The 7,941-nt window shown below is 40.2% G+C and overlaps 1 pseudogene; it reads right to left on the bottom strand.

Moving 5' to 3' along the window:
- Nucleotides 1-905: 905 nt before the first annotated feature.
- LOC127116749 (uncharacterized) lies at nucleotides 906-1,005 on the bottom strand (annotated as a pseudogene).
- Between the last annotated feature and the right edge of the window lie 6,936 nt (nucleotides 1,006-7,941).

The following is a 7,941-nucleotide window of genomic DNA, read 5'->3' as shown; positions in this document are numbered from 1 at the left end:
GTATAACTCGGTTCTGAATACGCGAAAGCGATAGTTCCCGTTAAATTGGTTCTTTTCAAAGTAGGAAACAATGCCCATAAGTAATTCTATTAGCAAGTACTTGGATTATTGATTGATTATGTCAATTACATTCGAACCTGTCTTTATTAATTGAATTTAATTTAGTATTTTATTTTTCATTGTGCACTCTAAAACCCCCTATTTCGATTACCTTAGATAAACACTGTAACAATAGATAACGATAGATTGACACTTGGTCTCTGTGGATTCGACAATCTTTTATATTACTCTGACGCGTTCGTATACTTGCGAAAACCACGCATCAAGTTTTTGGCGTCGTTGCCGGGGACCAATTTTGTCAAATTTCATACCCTGTTGTTATATCGTTTAGACTTAGGTTATTACCTGTCGGTCAATGCGAACAACTCGCAGCACCGGAAGCTTAGTATACCCTCTGGCGGAACCTGAACGTTACGCTCGCGCACATTTATTTTTCCATAGGATTATGAGAGCTATGGACGAAGATCAAAATCATAGACCTCTTAAGGACTTCGCCCAACCATCCAACGAAGAACCTAGTTCTAGTATAGTAAACCCAACCATCCCAGCTAATAATTTCGAACTTAAACCCTCCCTGTTGCAACTAGTGTAACAAAGACAATTCGCAGGTCTCGCTACTGAGAACCCGAACCAACATTTAAAAATCTTTCTCCAGTTAGCAGACACTTTTAAAACCAATGGAGCTTCTCCTGAGGCAATCCGTTTAAGATTATTCCCTTTCTCCCTCAGAGATAAAGCCCTATAATGGTTAGATTCCCTTCCACCCAATTCTATAACAACCGGGGACAACCTTAGAAAAGTATTCCTTTCTAGATACTTTCCCCCAAGTAAGACCACTGTTCTTTGAAACCACATAACAATATTTACCCAGAACCAAGGAGAATCGTTGTTCGAAGCTTGGGAGAGATATAAAGAGCTGTTAAGAGCATGCCCACATCATGTCTTACAAAATTGGTTAATCATTCAGACCTTCTATAATGGACTTAACTATAACACTAAGATGACCATCGACGCTGCTGCAGGTGGTGCACTGATGAACAAACCTTATCCTGAAGCTAGTGTCCTCATCGAAGATATGGTTCAAAACCATCAATCATGGGGAGTTGAACGAGCGACGGTTGAGAAGAAGGAAGCCCAAGGAGGAGTACATGAGTTAATCTCTATAGACATGATACAAGCTAAAATGGATGCGTTAGCCCTCAAGGTTGAGCATATGTGCACAAACCCGAATACTGCAGCTGCAGTTTCGTCGGATTGTGAGATATGTGGAACCAAGGGACACCAATCTGCAGAATGCAGTCTATTAAACGAAACCAACTTTGGGCAAGTGAACTACGCCCAAGGGAACCCATATTCGAATACCTATAACCCTGGATGGAGGAATCACCCAAACTTCTCCTATAAGAACAATAACCCTATCCAAAATACTGCACCTCCAAGACCATGTTACCAAGCCCCAAGACCAAGTCAACCTATGCAACCAGTGCCACCAAAACCGAGCCTTGAGAAAATTATGGAAAATTTTATCACTGCTCAAACCCAACAAAACAAAGAGTTCATGAACCAGAACATTCACGTTAATGAACTGATTACCCAATTAGGAACCAAGGTTGACCAAATAGTTACTCACACTAAGATGCTTGAAACCCAGATCTCTCAGGTATCCTTAAACCAAGCCCCCTAGACCACACCTAGAGGACAGTTCCCTGGACTACCTCAACAGAATCCGAGAGGACAAGCCAAAACTTCTAAGGAATGTACCGAACCCACGGACAAAGTGAAGGAACCAAAGGAATCTGAAAAACAGGAAGGTCAAGAAAAAGGAGAAGAACCTAAAGACAAAACTTATGTACCACCCCGCCATACAAACCACCGATACCATATCCGCAAAGACTCAAACAAACCCAGATCAATACCAAGTATCAGAAATTTATTAAGGTTATAGAAAAACTTCACGTAGAAATCCCTTTCACATAAGCCATCACCCAAATACCTTCTTATGCAAAGTTTCTCAAAGACATCCTTACCAATAAACGTAGACTCGACGATCCGAAGCCCTTGGAATGTAATTCTATTTCCGAGAATAAGTTAGCCAAAAAATATAAAGATCCTGGAAATTTCTCCATTCCTTGTATTTTTGGAATTCATGTCATCGAAAAAGCTTTTCTAGACTTAGGAGCTAGTTTGAGCTTAATGCCTTTAGCAGTTTATGAGAGGTTAAACTTAGGAGAATTACAGCCTACTAAGATGTCACTTCAATTAGCCGATAGATCTATTAAGTATCCGATAGGCATATTAGAAGATGTCCCTGTTAGGATAGGTCAGTTATTTATCCCTACTGATTTTATTGTCATGGACATCAAAGAGGACAATGATATACCAATCCTTCTAGGTAGACCGTTCTTATCAACTACAGGAGCCATAATAGATGTCAAGAGAGGAAAGATGACCTTTGAGGTAGGTGACGAGAAGATAGAATTTATACTTTCAAAATTTCTTATGGCACCTGTGATGGGAGACACATGTTACGCCATAGATATCATTGATGAATGCGTTAGGGAAATAGAACGAGAAGAAATCATAAAAACAAATAAGTTGCCATCAACTCTCATACTGGAAGATGATAACTTTAGGAAGCCCTACATCGATGATAACCTTTACGAATTTTTATCCCTTATCCCAGATCCTATGCCATGCCCTAAGAAACCAACCTTAGAACTTAAGGAACTGCCTAAGAACCTGAGATATGAGTTCCTTGATGAAGAGATGAATCGTCCAGTTATAGTCAGTGCTACCTTGAGCCAAGAGGAAACATACCAACTCTTAGACATTTTACGAAGATATCCCTCAGCCTTAGGATATAATATCTCTGATCTAAAAGGTATAAGCCCATCTGTATGCATGCATCGGGTTTCGCTCGAAGAAGATTCAAAGCCCTCCAGAGAACATAAGAGAAGAATAAACCCTATAATGAGTGATGTTGTTAAAAAAGAAGTTCTTAAGTTACTTGAGGCAGGTATAATCTATCAGATCTCGGATAGTAAATGGGTGAGCCCTGTGCATGTAGTACCTAAAAAGGGAGGCATCACAGTAGTGCAAAACGATAAAGGCAAACATGCAGCAAAACGGATGGAAGGAGGATGGCGGATGTGCATAGACTACAAAAAGTTAAATAAAGCAACCAGGAAGGATCATTTCCCTTTACCATTTATAGACCAGATGTTAGAGCGTCTAGCCAGACACTCATACTTCTTCTATCTAGATGGATACTCTGGATTCTTCCAAATACCTATCCACCCTGAAGATCAAGAAAAAACTACCTTTACATGCCCTTATGGAACTTTTGCCTACAGACGAATGCCATTCAGACTCTGTAATGCCCCAATTACTTTCTAGCGCTGCATGATGTCAATCTTTGCAGATTACCTAGATGGTATCATGGAAGTATTTATGGATGATTTCTCGGTTTGCGGATTTGATTTCCAAAATTGTCTTGCTAACCTTGATAAAATCATGGAGAGATGCGTGGAGGTGAACCTCGTGCTAAACTAGGAAAAGTTTCATTTCATGGTCACCGAGGGATTGTTTTAGGACATATAGTTTCCAAAAAAGGTATTGAGGTAGATAGAGCTAAGATAGAAGTCATAGAGAATCTAAAACCACCCAAAACTATCAGAGAAGTCTGAAGTTTCCTTGGACATGTTGGATTCTACCGGCGTTTTATCAAGGACTTCTCCAAAATATCCAAACCTTTAACCGGACTTTTAATGAAATATGTTGAATTCATTTTTGATGAAAAATGTAATGAAGCATTTAATCTTTTAAAGCAAGTGTTGATTTCAGCACCCATCACGCAACCCCCTGATTGGTCAGAACCTTTTGAGATAATGTGTGACGCTAGTGATTATGCCGTTGGCGTCGTTCTAGGACAAAGGAAAGATAAAAAATTACATGTGATTTATTATGCTAGTAGAACCCTAGACGCAGCCTAACTTAACTATGCAACAACTGAAAAGGAACTACTCGCTGTAGTTTTCGCTATAGACAAATTTAGATCTTATCTAGTAGGAGCCAAAATTATAATTTACACCGATCATGCTGCCATTCGTTACCTATTAAGTAAAACAGATGCCAAGCCCAGGTTACTCCGATGGATTATGTTACTACAAGAGTTGGATTTAGATATCCGAGATAAAAAAAGGCACTAAAAATGTAGTAGTTGATCACCTTTCTAGGCTAGAACACCTAAAACCAGATTTAGTAACCATAAATGATGATTTTGCCTATGATAGACTGATAGCTAGACTAGAAGCCATTAAAGATGATAGCCTAAGCCCTCATGAGCACTTCCAAAAATCCTTAGCTGTAAGTAACGTGCCATGGTATCAAACTTTGTTAATTACCTAGCTGCTGATATCATACCCCCTGATCTTGACTACCACCGGAAGAAGAAGTTCTTCAACGATGTGAGAAACTTTTATTGGGACGAACCGCTCCTTCTCAAAAGGGGTAAGGACAACATTTTTTTCCGTTATGTTCCAGAAGAGGAGGTAAAAAGTATAATTGAGCATTGTCACTCTGCACCCTATGGTGGACATGCGAGCACCTCTAAGACATACGCCAAGATTCTTCAAGCTGGCCTGTTTTGGCCTACCATGTGGCGTGATGTCCATGCTTGCATTGTCAAATGTGATAGAAGCCAACGCATGGGAAATGTTTCAAGACGTGATGAAATGCCTTTAAGAAACATTCAAGAAGTAGAACTCTTCGACGTTTGGGGTATAGATTTCATGAGACCTTTCCCACCATCCTTAGGAAACAATTATATCTTAGTAGCTGTGGATTATGTGTCTAAGTGGATTGAAGCTATAGCTGCACCCACAAACGACACTAGGGTGGTGATCAAGTTATTTAAGAACTATATATTCCCCCGATTTGGAACACCCAATTTAGTCATAAGCGATGGAGGATCGCACTTCATATCGAGAATATTTGATAAACTTTTAAGCAAATATGGAGTTAGGCATAGAGTAGCAACACCATACCACCCACAGACTAGTGGCCAAGTAGAAGTATCCAATAGGGAGATAAAATAAATTCTAGAAAAAATTGTTTCTATATCTAGAAGAGACTGGTCTCAGAAGCTCCAAGAAGTATTATGGGCCTACATAACCGCTTTCAAAACCCCTATAGGAACAACTCCCTACCAACTAGTCTATGGAAAATCCTATCATTTATCTTTCGAATTAGAGCATAAGGCCTATTGGGCCATTAAAACTTTGAATTTGGATTACCTGACCGCTGGTGAAAAACGTATCCTTGACATCCACAAACTGGAAGAACTTAGGCAATCTGCCTACGACAATGCCAAAATATACAAAGAGAGAACAAAAGCTTGGCATGATAAAAGAATTGTAAAAAAAGATATCAATATAGGCAACCATGTTCTTCTATTCAACTCTAGGTTATGACTTTTCCCTCGGAAGCTTCGTTCACGATGGACTGGCCCTTTCAAAGTATCTAAGATTCTGAGATCCGGAGCTGTAGAAATCAAGAACTAAACCTGTAGTCCATTCATTGTGAATGGGCAAAGACTGAAGCTCTATGAAGGAGGAGACATTCCAACAGACTACTCCAGCCACACTCTGATAGATCCACCGATTCCTACGACAAGTGTAGAAATTCTGATCGTCAAGCTAATGACGTTAAACAAGAGCTGCTTGGGAGGCACCACATGGTTTTCTTATCTTGTTTTACTTTTTTCATTTATTTACTTTATTTTATTTTTAATCATATTTTCACCAGGACTAAATATTATTTGCAATGTTTGTGTTTTCAGGATCCCTTTTCTCTAACCTTTGCAGGATGCAGAACTTTGATGACATGCACGTGGCTTTTTCAGAGATGACGCCCAGAGGGAGCGTTACATAGTTCTCTACCAGCGCCCTATGGCACCTACACGCTATCCAAACCAGGATTGCATTGAAGCCCTAGGCATTGAGCCGAGCATCAGATTCCTGTGCCACCAACTCCAATGGGATGAATTCGCTGATGACCTGAGCAACACATACAGGAACTTGACTTTGGAGTTCCTTAGCTCGTTTGAGTACTCTTTCTGCCAGAAGGAGTTCGGTGACTTATTAGGTTTTTAGACTACCCTCGACGCTATTCCTGAGACGCCGATGGGATACTTTCTGAGTAAGGAAGTGGAGAAGTTCTGGAGCGATATCTCTAGTGGATGGAGTCAGGATCCTTCCACTCAGTTGTTCCGGGTCATCCACAACCCTACTATGAGGTATTTCCAGATGATATTGGCCCACTCTTTTCTTGGAAGACCCGATATTGAGACTCTGCTGAGTGAGGAGGAGATAATTTTGTTATTTTATGCATCCCAGTCACGCCCTATGGCATGTGGGAACTTTCTGCTATGTGGCCTTAGCAGTGTTGCCAGATCATCCGAAGGAGTTATTCATGTAGGAGGGATTGTCGCGCAGATTGCCATTGCCTTGGGTCAGTCCCGGAAGATGCTCAATCTCAGGACTTTTTGTGGCTATACTACTATGGATATTGATTTCTGCTTGACCAAAGGACTGATGAGGAGATCCTCCTTCAATCCTAGACAGTTCAGATTGTTGATTGATAGCGAGACGATACACTACTTTACAAGCGAGGATGGATGAGAGAGATCGTCGTCGCAGCCGATCCCGTCGTCCACCTCAGGATGGCGAAGGAACCAGTGGTCAGCAGTAGTATGACAGGTTACTCTCCCATTATCTTATTTCGAAACATTGGGGATAATGTTCGATTTAAGTGTGGGAGGATATTTTATCGCTTTCTGTTTTTCTTTACTGTTTTTTTAGATTATTTATTTTTATTGCTTTTTAGTTATTTACTTTGTTTTATTTTGCTTTTAGTTAGAATGTTATAGAAAATGCATGTGTCTGACGAGTCACCAGTATAGTGTATCTTTAGTACATTCTAATCTCCCCATTCCTTTAGCCCTACCAAAATTTTTTACCAAAGAAAATGGTGTTATTCTGAAAGTTTTTGGGCTTTAAGACAGGTTTGAGTTAGGATGTGGTGACTTGGGAGAACTTTTTGAAACATCAGTATCATTTTAGAACCATAGACTTCATGAATATATGAATCACTCCTGAAACCCCATATACCATGGCCTTAATCATCATTTTAGTATAGTCCTCAGTAGTTTATTCTAGCAGTCAGCTCCGGCCTACGCATCCTCTACGTAGGGGACCGATGAACGTAAGTGAATGATCCAATGAAATAAATAAAAGAAAAAAAGGCAACTCCGGTATAGGTGACCCTTACAAAGTCATTTAAACCAAAAAGTTATAAAAATTTGCTGCAAAAGAAAAAAAAAGAAAAACTCACCCGTTGTTAGTTGGTTCAGAGGTATCTGGCGCTGAACTCGGTAAGGCGGATTACGATCCGATCCCCCACAACTGCATTTGGGTCAAATAAAAGGGTTTACATAGATTTATGTGCCAGAGACCCCATGTTTAGGATCAGAATCACTAACAGGTCACTCTACTATGAAGCATGTACGGATAACGGGCTTAATGTGATTGCGCCTGAATGAAAAGGACCCAAAAAGAGATGAAGAGGTAGGCCTAGGTATTGTGGGAAAATATGGGGTAGTTAATATAGGAATGGAGTTTATGTCCGTGTCTGCGGATAAGTGTCATCACGATACCCTTAGTTCACTCAGTTAGTACCTATCACTGCATCCCGACTTCAACTTAGAAGCCTTTCTAGCCCGAATCACTCATCGACACCAATTTTTCTTCTTTGAGCTTTTAACTATTTTGCTTGAGGACAAGCAAGGGTTCAAGTGTGGGAGTATTTGATGACACTGAAATT

This window comes from Lathyrus oleraceus, chromosome 1, assembly GCF_024323335.1.
Source record: "Lathyrus oleraceus cultivar Zhongwan6 chromosome 1, CAAS_Psat_ZW6_1.0, whole genome shotgun sequence".
Classification (NCBI taxonomy): domain Eukaryota; kingdom Viridiplantae; phylum Streptophyta; class Magnoliopsida; order Fabales; family Fabaceae; genus Lathyrus; species Lathyrus oleraceus.
The sequence above is the reverse complement of the archived record's forward strand: the minus strand, read 5'-3'. Positions and strand labels throughout refer to the sequence as shown.